At 44.1% G+C, this 19,790-nt stretch overlaps 1 protein-coding gene across 3 annotated transcripts in view; it reads left to right on the forward strand.

The window, feature by feature from the left end:
• Positions 1 to 13,489: 13,489 nt before the first annotated feature.
• The window catches only part of RAI14 (retinoic acid induced 14), an 89,084-nt gene continuing 82,783 nt past the window's right edge, over positions 13,490 to 19,790 (forward strand). For all 3 annotated transcript variants that reach the window (XM_082336777.1, XM_082336778.1, XM_082336779.1), the window contains exon 1: positions 13,490 to 13,593. The gene's annotated coding sequence lies outside the window, so the exon portion shown is untranslated. The remainder of the gene's footprint in view (positions 13,594 to 19,790) is intronic.

Genomic DNA, 19,790 nt, shown 5'->3' on the forward strand with positions numbered 1-19,790 from the left:
ATGTTTTGAGTAGTGATAGCTTGGATAATTAGTCAGATTAATTGATAGATGGAAGCATTCTTTTTTTCTGGTTGCCTGCTCTACAATATAACAATTCTTATTGTAGAGGTGCTCAGGCTTAGGTATAAATCTAGATATATTAATTAAAATATTGTCTTTAAAAAGATCAATCCATGATCAGCAGCCTTAGAAAAACTGAATCACATTACTAAGTCTGCCCCCTCCAACACAGTGCCTGGGAAGAAAGGATGGGTGGAGGGGGAGAGAACGGGGAAAGAGAGAGATGGAGTGTGAAAACAAGAGTGGGAGAAACAGAAGCAAACAGAGGGGAGCGAACCACTCAGGGAGAAGAAAACACAGGTCATGGAAGAGGGCAAAGGGATGAAGGGGAGGTGTAAAGAAAAAAAATCTAGGCAAAGAGAGAGCAAATGGGCTGGAGACTGAGAGACAAAAGGTGTGGGGGAGGGCAAAGGGAGAGAAGGAACTAGGGGGACTTATTTCATCAGTTATTGTCATTACTAATGGAAATGTCCTTAAAAAACTGATGGATGCAGGGTCTCTCAAAAATTTACACATGTAGCATGGGAAGGTTTTGTATGCAGGGTATTTCTTTACATGGACGGCTATGAAACCCAAATTGTCCTCTGACCAGTGAAGGGAACTGTCAACATAAATGATGTTTAATGGCTGGTCTTGACACTAGTAAGGATTTTCTGCACACTTGATTTATAGCCCCAAGGAGATAGTCTGGGAAGGAGTCTTATACGATGAATTTCCGGTTTAATAGACACTGCCCCAATATTCAATAGAAGCATTTCATGTTCTTCACATATTCTTTTTTTTATGGATTTCATCTCATCTCTGAGCAATAAAATCTTAGGATATGTTCATACCGATTAAAATTCAAATTAAACATAGATTGATCTGGTTGATTAGCTGATCTGTAGAGTCTCAATGTGCCACCACCTGGAAATTTGATGAGAAGCACTCACCCTCTTTTGCACATCTTCAGATCACTTTTGTAGCAGGGAAAGGAAAAGCTTAGACTGATACATTTTCATGAAATAAAAAGATTGAAGAGTATGACTATGTGTTGGAATGCTTCCAACTAGAAATAATACACATACTGCTACAGGTTTTAGCTATTTTTCTGACATTTATGCATTTCATCCCTTTCTTATATCTGTAATCTGTTTTATTTTAATAGAACTATTTGCGTGAGAAGAACCTATCTGAGCAAGTAAAGGTTTCCAGGATTGGCCCCTAACTGCTTTTAGTGTGGTTATCAACACTGGCCATCTGTGTTTTTTCATTTTAATTCCATAAATGAATGCTTGCCCTTTGAGAATTTCAAGGACCAGGAAGTAGCAATAAACCTCTCCTGCAGCTCCAGACTGAATACTCAAACAATTATTAGTTGATGGGATATGCAGTAAAAAGAATTCTTTTTGACAGTATAATTTATAAGCATAACTTCCTTTTGCTAACAAGTATTATAACATTTCTGTGCAAAGATGTGGCTGGCTTAGCTGTGTGCTTAACCAGTTTTGAGCTGGTCTTTTGTGATGCAACCTAACCCAAAGAGCAAGTACATAATCAGATAAGTAGCTCTGTGTTAATGGTACATACTGATTTTGGATTATTAGGGTTTCCACTTTTAATTTTATTTTGTTTTAGAGACTGTAAATTCCAAGCCTGTATTTTGTAGTTGTTAAGTAAGGAGAATTAAAAACCTGCAACCAATGAAAAGGAGCAGTCCAGTCAGCCATCTATACTGGTATGGCTGGAATGCTGGTAAAAGATATAGTAATGATCTTATGATTCAGCACTTACTCAGCTTTGGTTAATGCTCCCTTAATTAGTTTTAATAATGAGATAATACCTAAGGATCCAATCTCTATACTGGTTTAATATTACTGGGAGCTGTAACCATGTAAATGGAAGAAGATCTGTCTCCAGGACCAGATAACTACTTAATATTAGCTAAAGGAAAGAGCATATGGATAGGTTCATATTTACACTAAGGCAAGTAAAACAGTGAAAATATAGTTGGATCCACTTTAAAGGAACTTTACATGCAATAAACAACATAAGTCGTCCCTATAAATGTAAATGAGAAGACAATCTATTATATTAGATTAAACTGGCACAAAATTAAGCTTTGTAATTTTTCACAAAGTTCTTGACTAATAAACATCCTCATGAAATAAAAAAGTTGATGTTAATGAATGCAATTACCATGTACGGCATGAAGCCCACAAAACAGATCTCTGTGCTAATGTTCTTACTCTGAGACTAAGCACAAATTGACAATAAACTGAAGGGAAGAGACTCTTCTCTAACCATCCAGAAGAGGAAAAAGTGTGGGGGAGAGCATAAAGAGTGATAAGTTGTATCCTTTCTCTTACTGATCTTAGGTATTAATTGCAACGTAGTTAAGGATTTTGTAAACAATTTGTCCTATTAGCTCAATTACGCCTTTTATGAGGAACATCACATTCTTTGCTCACCTTCTGGACTACTGAAGCATGAAGCCATTCCTGATGGACAAATGCTTCTTTGGATACCAGTTGTATAAGGCAATATATGCTACTTTGTAGATTAAATTCTGCTAAATACCGATGGCAATCTCACTCCATCATGAATTGAGCTGAGACTTAAGGGGCTATTGGCATGGCATGGATTCAATTTAATTTGATACAGCTTTCATACACGGATACAAATCACGCAATCCTACCTCCTCACATGCAGAGAGGGGATTTGGACAGGTATTTGCTGTCATGTAGCAAGATAAAGGGACTGTCCTGGTTCTGGTTCTCATTCTGGTTCCTAAATCAGATTAAAGTAAACAAATTTAAAATAAGTCAGGAAGCTTTGACTGTGTCTACATGGACATGGTTTGTTGTGGCTTGAGAGTGAATCTCCCGTCATGTTGGTTTGACTTGCAGAACAAGTTTGGTGCATATGACTCAGATTCAGAAGAAGCTCCAACCCAGACGGCCATTAAACATGCTCCAACTCCGTGGGAGCGGGGGTGGTATATGGGTCTAAATCAACGATTTGCTCTTTGGATATCTTTGAACCACCTGTGTTGGGGACACTTTGCTCAGGGGACAAGACTGAATGCTGTCTGAAGGAAAAACCCCCAACTGCGTGTAGTGTAAATATGGGGGCCTAAGCTCCAAATGGCTTGCTAAAGCAGGCATAGGCCATTATCATCCTGGCCTGGAAGATGTCTTTCACTGAGCCATTCTATTCACTTGTGTAATATTCATTCCTCACTGGGGGAAAAAAGTCTGCTTTGATATATTCTGAAGGACGGCAGGTGAGACAGCCAAGTTCCTGGAACCAACAGCAGAGTCTTGGGAAGGAAAGACGCTGAGAAAGGGAGGTGAAGGGAAGTTCAGAAGCTGCATGAAAGCTCTGTCAGAAATAAAAATGAAAATGAAATTCAAAGGCAAGACTGCCATTCCCAAGAGAATTTCTCATTCCATGTATTACATTAATAAAGACTCTCAAAGCAAATGGACCTATTTGCTTTCTTCAGAAAAGGCAGTGCTGTGAACAGATCTCTTGAAGCACTGAACATGTTGAAGGATGAAGTTGGTACCAGACACTGTCTTCTTCACCAGTCAGCATCTCATTGCAACCAGTAACCATCTCATTGCAACCTTTGAAGAATACAGTTTCCAGATACAATCATTGTGAACATGATTGCAATTTCATTCTGCATACTGCTTCGTATACAAACTGGACTTACAACATCAAGAGGAGCAGAGCAAAACATATGCAGGATTCTGGAATAAATACCAAGGCTGAATTTAGGGGTGATTTAATGAAATTGTAAGTGGCGTGCTTTGAGCTGAACTGAAACTTGCTGGAGATTTAATGAGACCAGACGAGGTATATGAAACTTGTTCCAAAAGTCAGAATAGCAGAGGCTAAGACTTTTGCCCAGCAGCAATTAAGTTCTGGATAGAGAACAGATATGGGCCCAGCTAATGACAGAAAATACAAATACATCCAAATGCAAAGGTTTTAGTATCTTCATTTAAAATCTTTACAATTAATAACTTTAATATACCATTTAGCAATCTGGTTCAATTATGGGACTATCCTCAGGGAAAGGTCCATAGAGAAAGTTATGCTGTTGTAGAGGTTGGAAGGCAAAATTCAGCTCATTTGATAAAAGGGAGAAGGTGACCTAGTCGTTTTTGACAAAATGACAGAAAATGATGGTTTATAAGCCATTCTGTGAGTCTTCATATGCACAAATGTTCTCAAGACTCTTCCTTTCTTTGAATTTTCTAAACTAAAACCTCTTGGTTTCACAAACGGTTGCAGAAACAAATGCTGAGAAAAGGCAGTAAGAATTATTTTAAGGTACTTGGTATTCACTTCATTCCAACAAGCACCAACTACCTAATGTTCAGAGATAAAATGTTTGCTGTATCCATCTGTCTCCACTCTTCAGTACCCAACTGCAGCTATACTTTTTTTATTCAGCTACTTAAAATGGAATTGACAACATCATTACTGCTAATATGTATGCACTGTTTATTCGCAAAACAGATTTGTGTTTTAAAATTGCAAAGTAAAATAAAATGGCAAGCAAGTACCCAGGTAAACAATTCTATCTTAGTTACTTTCTGTGCTTTATTATTACATTTTATTGTAAACAGTTTCATTCCTTGCAGTAATAATTTCAGCTTGAGGCTATAGTTTCTTGGCATTTATTTTTAAATGCACTTAAAAGTTGATGAATAAAGTGTATCCATACCTCTCAGTAGTTGTATTCTTCCGCCCAGGGCAATAGAAGGAAATAACTACCAACTGACTAGAAACAAATGTTCATTTTTTATATTTAATGATCTTTATTTAACCTGAAAGCTAAAGGAAATGGAAGCAGCACCAGACTGTCAGCCGGGCTCTCGCTCTCATGGCCTGCAAGGACCGACTCCCATGCCCAGGGTAAAAGCTAACAGGCTCCAGAATCAGGCTCCTTATTTCCTCAGAGGTCGGTACCACCAGAGCCCTCTGTAAGATCAGACCTTTCTGCATATGCTGGCACTCTTGCAAAAAAGGTGCTCTATTCTCATTTTTGGGGCAGCAGTTCAAACTCAGGAGAAGTTCGAAACTGAAAGAACTGCTATGAGCAAATTGAAATCTGTACTTTCTCTTTATTGAAAGACAACAGTAAGCACTCCAAGCTGTTGCTGATCCCAAATAGAAGTTGGAGATAAGAGTCTTACTTCTAGGAACCCTGCATACCATCAGTTATAGCACCCCATGGTTTCAAGGTAATTATTAGTCTATTTGTGCATGGCTAGACACCTCTCAGCACAAACGTGACCTGCCTTAAACCTGAGCACATCTAACCTGGCTCAGATAAGATCAGCACAGCCGCCACACGGTGTTGACACTGACGTGCACACGGAGCGCATTGCTGGGTCTCCCTTGTATCCACTATCCACTTGGCTGGCGAATGCACCCTGGAAAGGCTCCAAGCCTGCAGTGAGTTGCCGCCCCCCTCCCACAGGCACGACCATTCGTTTTGTTGAGTCCTTTAGCATTCTTTCAGCTCCCAAATTCTCCCCATCTGTGAAGAAAATGGTTACTCTGTGAGTGTCTTCACTCCCAGGTGCCAGCTCTCTAAGCAAGAGAACAAAAGTTCTTCACATACCAAGTCCTGGGAGACAAGACCCTCCTCTCCTCCTTACCAGACAGAGTCTATTTGGCAGGACAGTGTTGGTGATAGTCAGACCTATCTGTCTGCCCCAGCTCTCCGCCTGGAAGGGGAGGAGAGGCAGAGGAGCGAGTCTTAATGGTTCCTAGAAAATAAAGGCTCGTGGTGTGCTTGGTGTAACTGGAAAGCGGCAGGTGGGTTTGTGGTGAGAGCATGTGGGACCTCTGTTGCATGTGTTTCTCTGACTGGGAGAGAAGGGTGAGATTTGGCCTAGGCTCAGTCACGGGCACATGAATCCCCAGCTGGTCATGAAGGATGGACGAGTGTATGGGGAAGGAGAAGGGGGGATCACCCTGCTGGTGACCACTGACCTTTTGACACAACCCTCACACAGGATGATGTGATCCTGTGAGGTGTTCCATGGCAGCAAAATTATTTCTTCCCGCAAGGCCAGAGGAACCTGCTGAACAGATGGATTGAGGCTACTTTGGCGGTAGGCACTGAAACATCTGAGACTGAACATTCCAGCAAAAGAGGAAGTGTACAGTGTAAAATTGTGAGAATGGAGGACACTTCAGCCATGGCATCGTACAGATACACGATATTGCATATGGGAAAACTTCTACTAGATGGAAGAAATCACTTTAAAGAAATCGCTTCTAAAAGGTATGAATGATTTTTATTGAGTGGAGTGAATTTACACTGGTTCACTCCTCTGGAGAATGTGGCTTTGCCTTTTTTTAACCTTGATAATGCCAAACCCAGATCTCATCACTTCACGAAACTCTGTGTTTGGGTCCATATTTATAATCTTCTGCGTACAACTGCATTCCTCTCTGATGTTTTGGTTTGTCACGATCTCTAAGAACTGGTACAGCGTACCAAAGATTTAGTCTCAGTCCTTTGTTTGCTACATATTTGGTGGTAATTAGGTGCTTCATTTGTAGAAGTCCTTATGCAAAGCCTCTCTGCTGGAGCAGGATTACATAAGATTTATATCTGTCCGTGCGCAAAGTGCAGAAATCTCCAAGGTCTCCACACTAAATCGCAGAGTCTTAACCTTGGATCCCATCCCACTTTCCAACCCTTTGATATTTTTTCCTGTGATCCAGGATAAGTGTTATAGTCATCTCTGAGAAGTAGAGAGGAAGGTCTGACACTCATTTACACCAACCCCAGCAGAGGCGGGGGGCTTTGCATGCAAATATGAATCAGACCCAAACAAATTTTTGGTTTGATTATAGTGATACAGGGGAAAGAAATCTTGGATTGTCCTTTCTTTTTTTTCAACAAGTTTTGATTTATAAACACAAAAGAAAGATCCTAAAACCTCAAACTAAATGAAGACTCATAGAAGAAAAAATACGGTCTGAAAATCTCTGTATCAGAGGAAGCATTTTAAAAAACAAAACAGATGACCGACATAATGAGATTTTGTTCTTCTGGAGATGTAAGGAAACGTCTTTTCCAAAAGCTGGAAGAGTGACAACAAAGATAGAATGCATATGGGATTTTGCACCTCCACAACAAAATCAGCAGCAGAAATTGTGTTACGGGAATACAACGTGGGACAGAACTGAAGTTTCAGCTTGCAGATGCCAAATACATTAAGAAATCTTGTAAGGAGGAAAAACAAAAAAATAAGCTGTTTGAAATGCCATTTGCAAGGTGCTTGGTTTCTCTGTAATGCAAATAGTCATATAAAATATGCAGGAATGTGGATTTCTTCAATTTGAATGGGAAGAGGAAATTGATTTACACATTCTGAATGGAATAGAAACCTTAGAGCAAGAGTAGAGACAAAGCAACTCCCTGCGTGGTGTGGAGCAAATACGGCATGTAACTGCCTCTTCCTGTGGGAACTGCTTTGACTTTTGTGCTATTACAACATAATCAAGGTGCTCTCCGGTGTAATTGAATACTAGGGATTTTACTCTTTAGTGATCCTCAGATTAGTATAATCTTCTTCTTGGTTGTTCTTGGGCAACTGGCCTTTCAGGGCTTTCAGTGGTGTGCCTTCAAAGAGCCCTTTGTATTTGCGGAGGGGTGGAAGCCAGCTCTCCGCCAGGTGTGCTCTGCCTGGCCTCTGGTAGTCTGGTGGCTTCACACAGACGTTCCCATCAAGCTTTTGAGGAGCCTCAACCCTCAAGCTTGCAGGGAAGCCACTAGGTCATGCAGGGACTGGGAAGCAAGGGATTTTTCTCATGAGTGATCTTGGTCCCCAGCTGTATCTGTGGGGCCAAGCAGAGAGAAAATCTTCTTCTCACTTGCGTAAGAATGGAGAAAAATTGAGCAAGCTGACACACACAGAATTCCCATGGCCCCATGCAGGAGCAGCTGCGCAGGTGAGAATGAAGCACTCTTGTTAGAAAAAAACAAAGCAGGGAATGCTACACAAAACCAGTTCATTTATGGTATAGAGACCTGAAATACGCCCTGTGGATTCTGGGATAGGCTTTTAACAAAGCTTTGTTCTTTACCTCCGAAGGTCTTTGCGCCAATTTGGACATTTGCCGTTCTGCTTGCTGAGCTTTTCTACAAGAAGAAATGAAGCACTTTTTCCTTTTTAAATTATTCACATAGATGCACTGCCATTTCAGGCACAATCTGTTTGTGTAGAGTGTGTAATCCTCTTTTGTTGTTTCCATGGACTTGTGCTTTTAAAATAATTTAAGAATGAAACATGTTATGGAATAATTCTGAGGATGAGTCTCTGTGGGAAAGCTGCATTAGATCATCAAGCCCACTTCCTTGCAGCTCCAAGCTGTGGTCCCTACAGGGAAGATGTACAAGATAAACTTATTTTACACTGGATGTTAGTGAAAAGGCCAAGAAATTATTCTTCTCCTAGTTAAAACTACAGAAAGCACATTCATATCAAAGACAGTAACATGCAAGCACAGATTTCCATAATAATGTGAGAAAGTGAAAGAAAAAAAGAGGAGGATTTTTACTCTTTGTAGTTAATACGGATTGCATTAATTCCTCCTGTATATCCCACCGGCTGCTCACTGAAATGAAAAATATATCCAGAGGCAAATAATGTCCTTCCTCTCATAGGGAGAGAAGAGTAAGCTACATTTCTGGAGAGCTGTTCCCTTTCCTATCTGGACCTGATCTATTCAGTCCCACCCAGGTAAGGCTGCTGTTTAAGGCAGGCTCCCCGAGGTCCAGCCGATGTCTGCTGCGAAACCCCTGAAGGATTTAGCAATGGTGACACAGACAGCCTGGCCTCCTCCATCTGCTCCCGATTTCTGCTCCTATGGAGCAGCAGAGGAATATTCAGATTTACGGGGCCCAGTGGAGGGCAGCCCAGCCTCGTGGTGCCTCTTGCAGCCGTGGCAAAGCAGGGCCCTGCGGCGCAGGAAGAATCGCAAGGGCAAAACAACTTAATTTCTCTGGAGCTTTCCTAGAAATGTCACCTGGGACCGTGAAGAGGTCAGACAAATTATAGACCAGGACTCCATGCAGAAAGGTGTGAAGAGGAGAGTGTAGATGTAAAAACCATGAGGAAGAAGAAAGGTTGGTGAAAGCAGAGGAAATATCCATCTAGTAAGTGGAAGTTTAGATATTCTAGACAATTCCCTGCAACTATTTCTGGGTTTTCCCTTCAGCTTTTGAAAGATCACTTCAAAGGAAAAGAAGTCCCTAGGTAGGCTTTCCTCACTCAACATTTCATCTCCGTTAAGAGCCCTGTCTGAGCAGCTCCAGTTGTGACTTTCTCCAGCCTTTAATATTTTCCTGCGTTGACCCCCTCAGGCCCATTGCTGGTGCTACACAAACAGCACAGAAACAGCAAAAGACAAGAATTCCCAGCCAAGTTTTCTGAAACATACCACATTGTGAAGAGGCATCAAGTACCTCCTTTCTGTGCTAACAAGTTATTAAAAAAAGAAAGCGCTCTGGCGGGAGCAGATATAAATGACACTTTTTAGCTGTCTCACTTGTTACCACAGAGATTTCTGCATTTATGGGGGATATCTGTCACAAAGGGTGAAAAAAATATTTTATCATAAGCAAAGAACAGCCTGGGAACAAAATAATGTCTCAAAATCTAAACCCAAACTTTCTTTAAATTATCCTTCAGCAAAAAATAACAGCTAATGCAAAACAAACTATATTCAGATTAGAAATAATCAGACCAGAATAAGTCCAACGAGAGAAGAGAAAATGCAGCACTTTAAGCTCATAGAACAGGTTTAAGCTGCTTGAAGGATAGCAGGGAAGTGATCAACCAGCTCAGGAGTGTGATTTTCTTTGCAAATAATTTCTAAGTGGAGATGTGACCAGCGCTTTGCGTTCTGCAGAAGGCAGTAGCCAGAAGCAGCAAAAGAAAAATATTAACAACTAGCCAGAAGCAGCAGAAAAGAAATTAACAATGCCAAGTAAGCTAATTAGCAGATGCTATCAAGACAGTGCAACAGAGTGATAAGGTGTGATTAAAGACATCTTTAAGCCACTTCCAGGCCTCTCCCTTCTGCAGAAGTAGCTAGGAATGCATGGGTGGTTTCATCACACGGGCAGGCAGCTGCTCAAAGTCAAAACTGTCTGCAACCCACCCCATCTTTTCCAGGAGACTGAGCAGAAGAGGATATTCTCTTCCTCTCCCGTTGTCGCCCCATGCCTGTTGTACAAAGGAACGGAGGGGCATAGGAAGGGTGTCACACTGCCAACGTGCTAATACTTAGATTTTGAGAGAAGCTGCTTGTGTAGGATGTACTCCACCTTCTGCCTCTTGCAGATTAGATTGTCTCTGTCTTACTAACAACCTGTTAGCTCATGCTGAGCATGTAATAAAACTCTCAGAGTCGTTCTCACCCTGCAGACAGACAGTAGAAGGACAGGTGGAAAAACACAACAATTGCAGAGTCCTACGGCACACTGAGGGCAAAATCAGGAACAGCACTGAGATCTCCTGACTCCCAGCCGTGCGCTCTGCCCCCAGAGGTTTCAGCCACAGAACCACATCGGAGTGTTTTGAACAAGAGGCAATGCCCTGCCCTTGGAGAAGGACCCAAAAGGGGGTTCAGAAAAGAAGAGTGGAAAGCACAGTCTTCCGTGCCGGGAGGCTAACCTAGAGGGCAGTCAGGTTCTGTCAGACAGATCAGTTTGGGTTAATGAATTCAAGCTAGCTGCCACCAGAAAGCCCGCGGCCTTTATCCTGGGCCACAGTTTATGAGATGATGAACAATGCTTCTCTGGGAACTAGTAAATACTGTATTTCCCAGTTCTCAAGAACTGAATATACTATAATGCCGTAGCCAGAATATACTATTTATTATTCATGCATCATTATATGCGACCATCCCATGCAAACATACCCAAAGCCCCTCTTAATGATATGCTGGCATTGAGAATGGAAATAAAAATTCAACATGGTCAAACTATTCAAAATGTAAGAGACTGTACTCACGTATTAAATAATTTTCATGTTAGTCACACATGTTTACATGGAATTTTGCTGGTGTTGGAAGAAGCAGGCAGGAGAATTTCTAACCATATTGTACACATGCATTCGGCCTTTAAAAATAACTGGAATTAAAAATAATTGCATAATAATTGCAACATGTTTTGTAGCTGCTGAGCTAGCATTGCCAGGGAAGTTTAATTTTCCTATTTTTATTGTTTTCCTGCAAATTAAATTCTCAGCATTAACTATATTAGATTAACATTGGTGTGTGTGTTTTTCATAAGAAAAAAAGAGAGGAAACAGTGCTGGCACAATGGCTGTTCTCAAAGGTAAAACACGCAGAAGACAAAGTGGCCAAGGTAAGGATTGCAGATTAGCACAGGAAAGTATGCTTCTGGCGATAACCAAGTGTATTTGTTTAATAACAATACTTGCCACTATTACAATAATGACCCGAAGTTTTGAAGTGCCCATTTCCTCCCTGTACTGTTTGCCACTTTAGAAGGTGTGGATATGGTTGAGAACAGAGAAGATAAGAGCGATCACAGAGATTAAATGAGACCTTCTCAGGCGGGGAAGGTGGTTGTCGTGAGTGGGAGCAGTAGATGAGCGTGCCACAATGGGACGAGGACCAGCAACTCTGGCAGGACTCTTGTGGTGGAATGGCAGCACTCTCATGGTGGGACGGTAGGCAGAGGCTCATCAACTCACTTAACAGGAGAATTAGTAGATGAAGTGCCCAGAGTTCCTTGCACAGGTAAAGGCAACTGTGATCTTTTTGGTGAGATATTAGAATCACAGAATCATGGAATTGTTTAGGTTGGAAAAGACCTTTAAGATCATCAGGTCCAACCGTTAACCTAGCACTGTCAAGTCCACCACTAAACCATGTCCCTAAGCACCACATCTACACCTCTTTTAAATACCTCCAGGGATGGAGACTCAACCACTTCCCTGCGCAGCCTGGTCCAATGCCTGACTACTCTTTCAGTGAAGAGATTTTTCCTTATACCCAATCTGAATCTCCCCTGGCTCAACTTGAGGTTGTTTCCTCTTGTCCTATCGCTTGTTACTTGGGAGAAGAGACCGACCCCCACCTCACTACAGCCTCCTGTCAGGTAGTTGTAGAGAGAGATAAGGTCTCCCCTCAGCCTCCTCTTCTCCAGGCTAAACAACCCCAGCTCCCTCAGCTGCTCCTCATAAGACTTGTGCTCTAGGCCCTTCACCAGCTTCATTGCCCTTCTCTGGACACGCTCCAGCACCTCCATGTCCTTCTTGCAGTGAGGGGACCAACACTGAACACAGGACTCGAGGTGCGGCCTCACCAGTGCCGAGTACAGGGGCACTATCACCTCCCTGGTCCTGCTGGCCACACTATTCCTGATACAGGCCAGGATGCCATTGGCCCTCTTGGCCACCTGAGCACACTGCTGGCTCATGTTCAGGCGGCTGTCAACCAACACCCCCAGGTCCTTTTCCGCCAGGCAGCTCTCCAGCCACTCCTCCCCCAGCCTGTAGCGTTGCCTGGGGTTGTTGTGACCCAAGTGCAGGACCCAGCACTGAGCCTTGTTGAACCTCATACAGTTGGTCCTGGCCCATGGATCCAGCCTGTCCAGGTCCCTCTGTAGGGCCTTCCTGCCCTCCAGCAGATCAACGCTCCCACCCAGCTTGGTGTCGAATTGAGGTGGTTTGCCATCGGCTTGCCAGAAGGCTCGCGAAAGGGAGCTCTGGAGGTTCAACTTTGAGAAGAGGGGTTTGGAAAAAAAGACTTCTGGAGCACGTCCAGTGAAGCACTACCTTGGCACAGCTATAAAGCCCACTTGTGATTTTCTAACCTCTAAATTCCTGTGTAACCAAACACTACAACAGTCATTAATTTGGATATTAAACAAGAAGCGCCCTGCTTCTCTTTCTTCTGAAGCCGTCCTTCCTGCCTAGGGGTCTGAGAAAGGGGAATTTGACACACGGGGAAGCTTTGGAGGGAACTGCAGCGCAGGACTTCTCTCACGCGCTGAAGCGCTTGCGCACCTTGAAGACCTGGAAATAATATCTTTTCGCCCCCCCTCGGCTTGTCTCCGGAGGTGATCAGAAGGCATCCACTCGACGCCCACCTACCCTTCCCACACACGCACCCGGCCCCGGGGGTGACAACTCCCGTTTCCCCTCAGCAGCTCCTCAAGGCGGGAGCCCCGCGCCACCACGTGACCCTCCTCCGCGAGCGCGGGGCTCCGGCCCCCCGCGGGGAAAGGGAGGGGCGGGGAGGGGGCGAAGCCCCCTCCCCGCCCCTCCCTTTCCCCGCGGGGGGCCGGAGCCCCGCGATCACGTGTCCGCGGAGTGATGTCACGCCCCCCCCCCCCCCGCCCTATCCACGCAGAGCGCCCGAGTGTCCCGGGGCTGGCGGCGGCGGCGCCGCTCCGCCCTTCAGCAGCGGCGGGGGCTCCGTGCGCGGCGGCGGGGGACGGAGACGATCGTAGCGGGACGCGGGTTCCTCCGTGAGGTGAGGGGCGGCTCGGCGGGGAGAGGGCGCGTGCAGGCGCGCGCGGCGGCGGGGGCTGTGAATAGGGGCTTTGTGTGCGGCGCCCACCTGCCCCCGCCGCCGGCGCTTCCCGCCGCGCAGCCTGAGGGGAGAAACCCTTGGCGGGGCGCAACAGGAGGAAACCTCTCCCTTCTCCTTCCCCGGCGCTGCCGGAGAGCCCCTTTTCCCCGCTGTGGGGTTGTGGCGAGCACCGCGGGGGGCGCAGCTTGACTGTTTATTTACTTTATTTACAGTTTTATGATGATTCCCCCCCCCCCGGTGCGGGGCGGGGGGTGACAGCTGCCTGCGGGTAGCACCTCGGTGCAGTCAGGCCGGCGCCGGTTGACCCCCCCCCCAACCCCTGCCCGCCCGGCGGGGCGTCCCGGCGGGTCCCTCAGCCCGAGCGCAGCCCGCCCTGGCCGCCTCGGGGAGGGGGTCGCCCGCTCCCTGACAGCGCGGGTCCGGCTGGGCCCCGGGGGCAGACCCTAAAATCCCCGCCGGGGGACCGTAAAACCTCCTCGCTCCGGTAAAAAAAAAGGTGTCCCCGGGGACGGCGTTGTCTCGGCGCCCGTGTGGGGCGGTTTCCCTCCGGGGTTTTGGTGGGAGCCCGGGAAGGGAGGGCTGGCTGCCGGGCTCCGCCGGGTCCCCCCGCACCGCTGCCGCCGCCTCCCCTGCCCCGCGGGCAGGCGCGGGGGGCTTAAAAGATCAAGGTTTTCAGTAGCTCTTAAAAAAATTTAAATAGTCTGCTGTAGGAATCGCATCAGCTTCAACCAGGAACCCGTGCTTCTAACTTCCAAGGGAGCACGCGAAAGATTTTGCTTTCTCTTGCACAGCTTTTGGCAGCACGAGCCGGCTGCAGTCTGCTGTTGCCACTTGTGACATTCTTAAGTTTCTCCCTGTGAAAAGACTAGTTAAATTCTGCTTTATCAGCCTTGCAGAATCTTAACAAATTCTCCCGTTTGTTTCTATAGTGAGTGTGAGCATGCTTGTTGCAGAAATGATATAAAACACTTACAGTCTAGTGGAGTGAATACTACTTTGGTAGAAGCTGTATTGTCCTTTTTTTTTTTTTTTTCCTTTATCCCAGCAGGTTGCAGATTAGTGTATGTTATTGTAAAAAAAAAAAAAAATCAAATGCCAAAACCTACACATACATCATTTTAGAAAGGCTTTCTGATGTCCTAGATTAAGTAGGAGTAAATGAATTTAGTAAGTATCTGTCAGTGACCTGCTTGGCTCTTGTCTTGGGACACTTGTGGAAAGCTGTCAATGGGATTTTATTTACTAATAGAAGAATTGCATAACAACCATATGAACCAGAGTGAAAGAACATTTGAGTAGAAGGAAGCTTGATATGAGCTCAGGGTTGAGTTGAAGCCAGGCTCAGTGCCAATAAGTCACTATGCAGTAGCAGACGTCCATCCTTCCAATCTCTAAAAATATTGGCCCTGTGCTATTCTCTTCCCTCTTCCAAGAGTGCATCTGCTAGCAAAGCAGTAAAATGCTACCTCCTTCCCTCTCCTTCCCTGGACCAAGAGATGGATAACATCAAGTGGAGGAGAGACTAGGAGGGAGGCTCCTGGTCTCATGAAGCGTTTCACAAGAGGGTTCACTCACTTGCCTCATCTCTTTTTTTTCTTTTTGCATGTTCCCCACTGTGTTACTTTTCTTTTTCCCCTCTTTCATAAGGAGTTTGTGCCTCCTTTGAGGGAGAAGCAGTGCCTGGAAAACCATGAAAGCTAAGTTCTTGTGTGAGATGTGGGCAATTTCTAAATCCTACTGCAACAACACCCTAATCGCATTCCTTTTGAGAGCTGATTGTGGGCTAGTTCTTTTTGCACAGGGATAATGCTTGAAATAACTACAGAGAAAAAACCAAGCAAAACTAGAACAAATACATTTAAAGCTTTAGTGCCTTGCTTAGTGGCAGAGATATAAGACTACTGAAAATCCCAAGGTCGGAGCGTAGCAATCCATAGCATCTTCTGGGGTTATAGATTTGAGTAACTGGCTCTCCTGCTGTGTGCGTACTTCCCGCATGTCTTGAGAAGCCTTTTGTCTTGCCTGCATTCCTTAGAGCTGCTGTCTAGGTGCCTGTGAATGCACACAGGTGATAGCTCTGTGTTTTAGGTGATTTGGGGCTTGTTTTCGGAGTTGTCAGTCCTTGCTGCTCCTTCAGTTTTGACGGTCATCTAATAATGCGCTTTTAGGGTATAGAGGAAGTAGTGCAAATAGCTGTAATTCAGGTAATACATGAGAGCAGAGATTATCACTGTTGTACTGCCAGAGACAAATGTGAGTCTGGTGAAGTGTGGAAGCAACTGAAGGGCTCTACTGGCACTTAGGACTAGCTACCAGTCTAGGTACATCCTGAGGATTGCTGGAGTGGAAGTACACAGCAGTGAAAGAAAGCATCCTTCCCTTGTGTTGAGATCCGGAACAGGATGGCCGGTAATGCCTGGAGGGGATGGTGGTAGTCTGTGTGCTGAACTGGAGACCGCCTCTGGAGGAGAGCGCCTCTGGTGTAACAGTGCATTTGCCTAGGAAGTGTTGGATCTTGACTCAAGTCCTTCCTCTGCAGGCAGATCTTGCATTTTGGATGAATGCTGTAATAACTTACATATATTTTCTAAAGCTTCCATAGGCTCCTTTTGGTTTTGTGCCCGGAAGCCATTGCTGGTATTCAAAATACTGTAAAACAAGATGCGTGGATTTTTCTACCTGAATCTATGGAGGGGACAAGTAAAGTGGAGAGCCAAGTTTGTTGGGTCATTACAATAGAAAAAGAACTTGTATGCCATTCCGTCTATGACTTTGTAACTTCAGTGGCTGAGGATGTTCCACTTCTTTCCTTGTAACTGCTGAGAGGCAGGGAGCTACCGTTGATTATTGCAGATGTCTGGATTCCCAAAGGCACTGGGACATCCTGAAATGTCTCTGGGGAGTTTGACCCTGGAGTGCTTTCTGAAGACCTTGTTTACAAGGACTTGCCTGAGACACCAGCACGGTAACTCTAAGGGAGGTCTAGAGATTTGTAGGTCTCTGAAGGCTGGGAGAACTATCTTAAACACTAGATCTTCTTCTCCAATATTTGTACAGCACCTAGTGCTGCTGCTATTGAATGTAAGTTTCAACAACCTGAATAAAATCAGATAAAAATCACTTGACTATCACTAAGATGTAGGTGTTGATCTTGCTGATGTTCTGCTAGTTTATAGCATTGATAGTCTTCCAGGATAGAAAATATCTGAATTCCTAGTACTTATTTTTGAGGGGTGGAAACACACCCAGCTCTCTTTCCATTTTTGGGTAACGTTTAAAAACGTACTGCTTTTTCATCAGCTAAAATATTTTCCCTACCCAAGAACTTGGAAGCTGAATAGGGGAGTTGTGTTATCAGCACAGTCTCTGAAGGTATTTCTAGACTACAGGAGTTTTCAGTAGGATACCCTTCCAAGACCTGTCAAAAGTATTAAGGGCAGAGTTTATGGGAGTGGGGCTTGGCAAGTGTCTTAGGTAAATTAAATTGATGTTCCCGTCTTCCTAACTCCTGCCGTAATAGATGACTGTTCTGCCTTGGGCTATTTCAGAATATTCATCCATAAAGTCATGGATATGTCTCTTCACAGATTTAACGTTGCGTCTGTACAGATTGTCGTGTTTGCCGATTCTGAAGAGCATCTAGTTGAATGGTTGATACAGAATATAAGGAAGGAAGTATAAACAAGTACTAGCTGTTGTTGTCCACGTGGGTTTCTCATTTAAGAATTACCATTTCACAAGTGGGGCTCTGCGTCATTTTTCTCTCTTTCTAGTTGTAGCTGGATGCTTCAATTCCAATCTAGCCCTGTTGGACTAAGCATTGAACATGGAGAAGTCTTCAGGACTGCAATGTATCTCATATATGATCAAACCAGAGGATATGGCCTCAAAATTGAGGGGCACGTGGGGAGGGCTTTTTGTTTTAGAGACGGGGAAATTGAAAGCAGAGAAAGACAGCGGTATATCCCAGTTCATGCATCAAATCTTCTCTCTTTTACTGTGCTCTTCAGTGAGCTGGATGTGTGTTGACAGACACTTCCAGACAAAAGAACTGGAGTAAGAACAGAGTGAAGCTGTATGTAATGAGTGAATGACAAATTTGCCTGGACTTTGCTTGACCTAGGATTTTGCCTGGAGTGCTGTCTAATATGCCAAGTAAACAAATCAGGACAATGTCACATTTTGATTTTTCTCTAACCTTCTCCTGTAATTCACTGTGTCTAAGGCCTTGTTGATGCAGGCTTTCTCCTAACTGTCTAGAACTGATTTTGAAAACACTGTTTAACAAACTGCACATATCCCTGCATTGACAGTCTTGCCTGGGTTTGTATTGGGTGTATAACATTCACAGAGGCCAGTAGTGCTTCAGCGGAATCCATTAAAAATGGAACTTGAGCATTTGCAAATTCTGAATTGGAAGCTGAAGGAAGTGTAAGAGTAGAGAATTGATGCAAAGCCTTCTGGAGGGAAGAGCGATAGCTGTAGATTTGTTAGTGATGCACTATCTATGGAACTCTAACTTTGGGGCTCAAATGCTTAAATTTGTACAGTTCAGCACATCCTTGCCAGTGATTTGTGAACAGATAGAGGGATTGTATTAAGTTACCCAAGGCCCTTGCTATCTCTGATGTCTGATTCTGTTTAGAGTGGGATTAACTCTATATAAATCACTCCCACTCTTGTGTAGTACTTGGGCTTCTCAGTGCATTTTTCAGTGTGTTTTCATTAGTAAGTAATAGTAGATTAACGAAGCCAAGAATTATTTGTCTTTATAGGTGACATTAAGTTTAAAAAAATTCTGTCCATTTGACTTTTCCTGTGACAGGAGGATGGGTTACTCAAGATGGAAAAACTGAGCTGTGCTGATAAGGCGGGGGGGGGGGAAATGTTCCCGTTGCTTTTGGTCACATCATACATGCTTCTTTGCTTTGGCCTGAGAAAGGGAGAGAAGAATATGCTCAGCTGGATGGAAATGAGAAGGTAGTCAGACATGAAGCATTGGGTGGATTTTTTTAGGACAGCATGGGCTTGCACATTTATGTGCGAACAACCAAAGACGCTGGGCAACGGCAAATGCCTCCAGGTGGTCCTGTGGCTTTGGCAATGCTGAGGAGAAGCTTCGGTTTGGCCATGTTCTTGGTATTGGATAGTAGGTCAGGGGAGCTCAGGCACGCGAAGCATTTGAGGAGTTGACTATTGAAGGTGGGCAGCAGAAGAGATGCTAGTAGTGTGGATGCCTCTGGGTGCTCTGCAGTGCTGGCTGCTACAAAGGCTTGTGCTTCTGGGTCAGAGCAGGGCTTGTGATTTAGAAAGTGATCGTCCAGAGAATAAATGGTGGTGGTGTGCTTTGGGAGAAGACACTTCTGGGGCCCCTTATTTTCCCCTGTGAGCACAGGTGTATGCACACAAAGGAGATGTAAGTGTATGGTGGCAATAGTATTCTTCCAGAATTCTTTAATTGAATTAAGCTCTTATCAGTAAAGGGTAACTGTAATTGGCATGGACAGTGTGCATAGTGTATGGTTTTATCGTAAACTTGTAGTTTTACTTAGTAAAACTAAGGCTTTTTAACTGTTGCAGCACGGGATCTTTGGCCATTCGAGGAGCTCGTTGTAACATTGTTTGAAAGGTCTTGCTCTGATTTTAATGCAATTTAAGGAAAGGAAAAAGAAATTACAGTATTGTTTGCTGTGGTTTGCATAAATCTCACTGTAAATCAGTGGGGAAGATTATCCTAATCTGTTTCCTACGTTGAAACCTAAAGATTGTATTGTGTATTAAAACACAATTTCAATGAAATTATTGAGGCTGAAGATTACCACCACTTCAGTGTCTCTTGTTTTAACTAGATAGGTTTACCACCAACCTAAAGATGTTTTCTGTGGCTTGTATTCCTGAAAGTTATTTCTTAACATTAAGCTGAAGGAAGATGAGATAGAGGACTAGATATTTAATTTTGGAGCTAATGGTTAAAAGTGTGTGATCAGCATTAGCTGCTGAGAATCCCTGGAGTTAAGCACTTCTCTACTGCTAACTTGCTGCAGCTACAAAATGACAGCACTCAGTATTTATGATCACGTTTGTTCTGAAAGTGGAGAAATGCCACTATTAGTAGACATTGCTTCTTGTTAATACCT

This window comes from Platalea leucorodia, assembly GCF_965183815.1.
Source record: "Platalea leucorodia genome assembly, chromosome: Z".
Lineage (NCBI taxonomy): Eukaryota > Metazoa > Chordata > Aves > Pelecaniformes > Threskiornithidae > Platalea > Platalea leucorodia.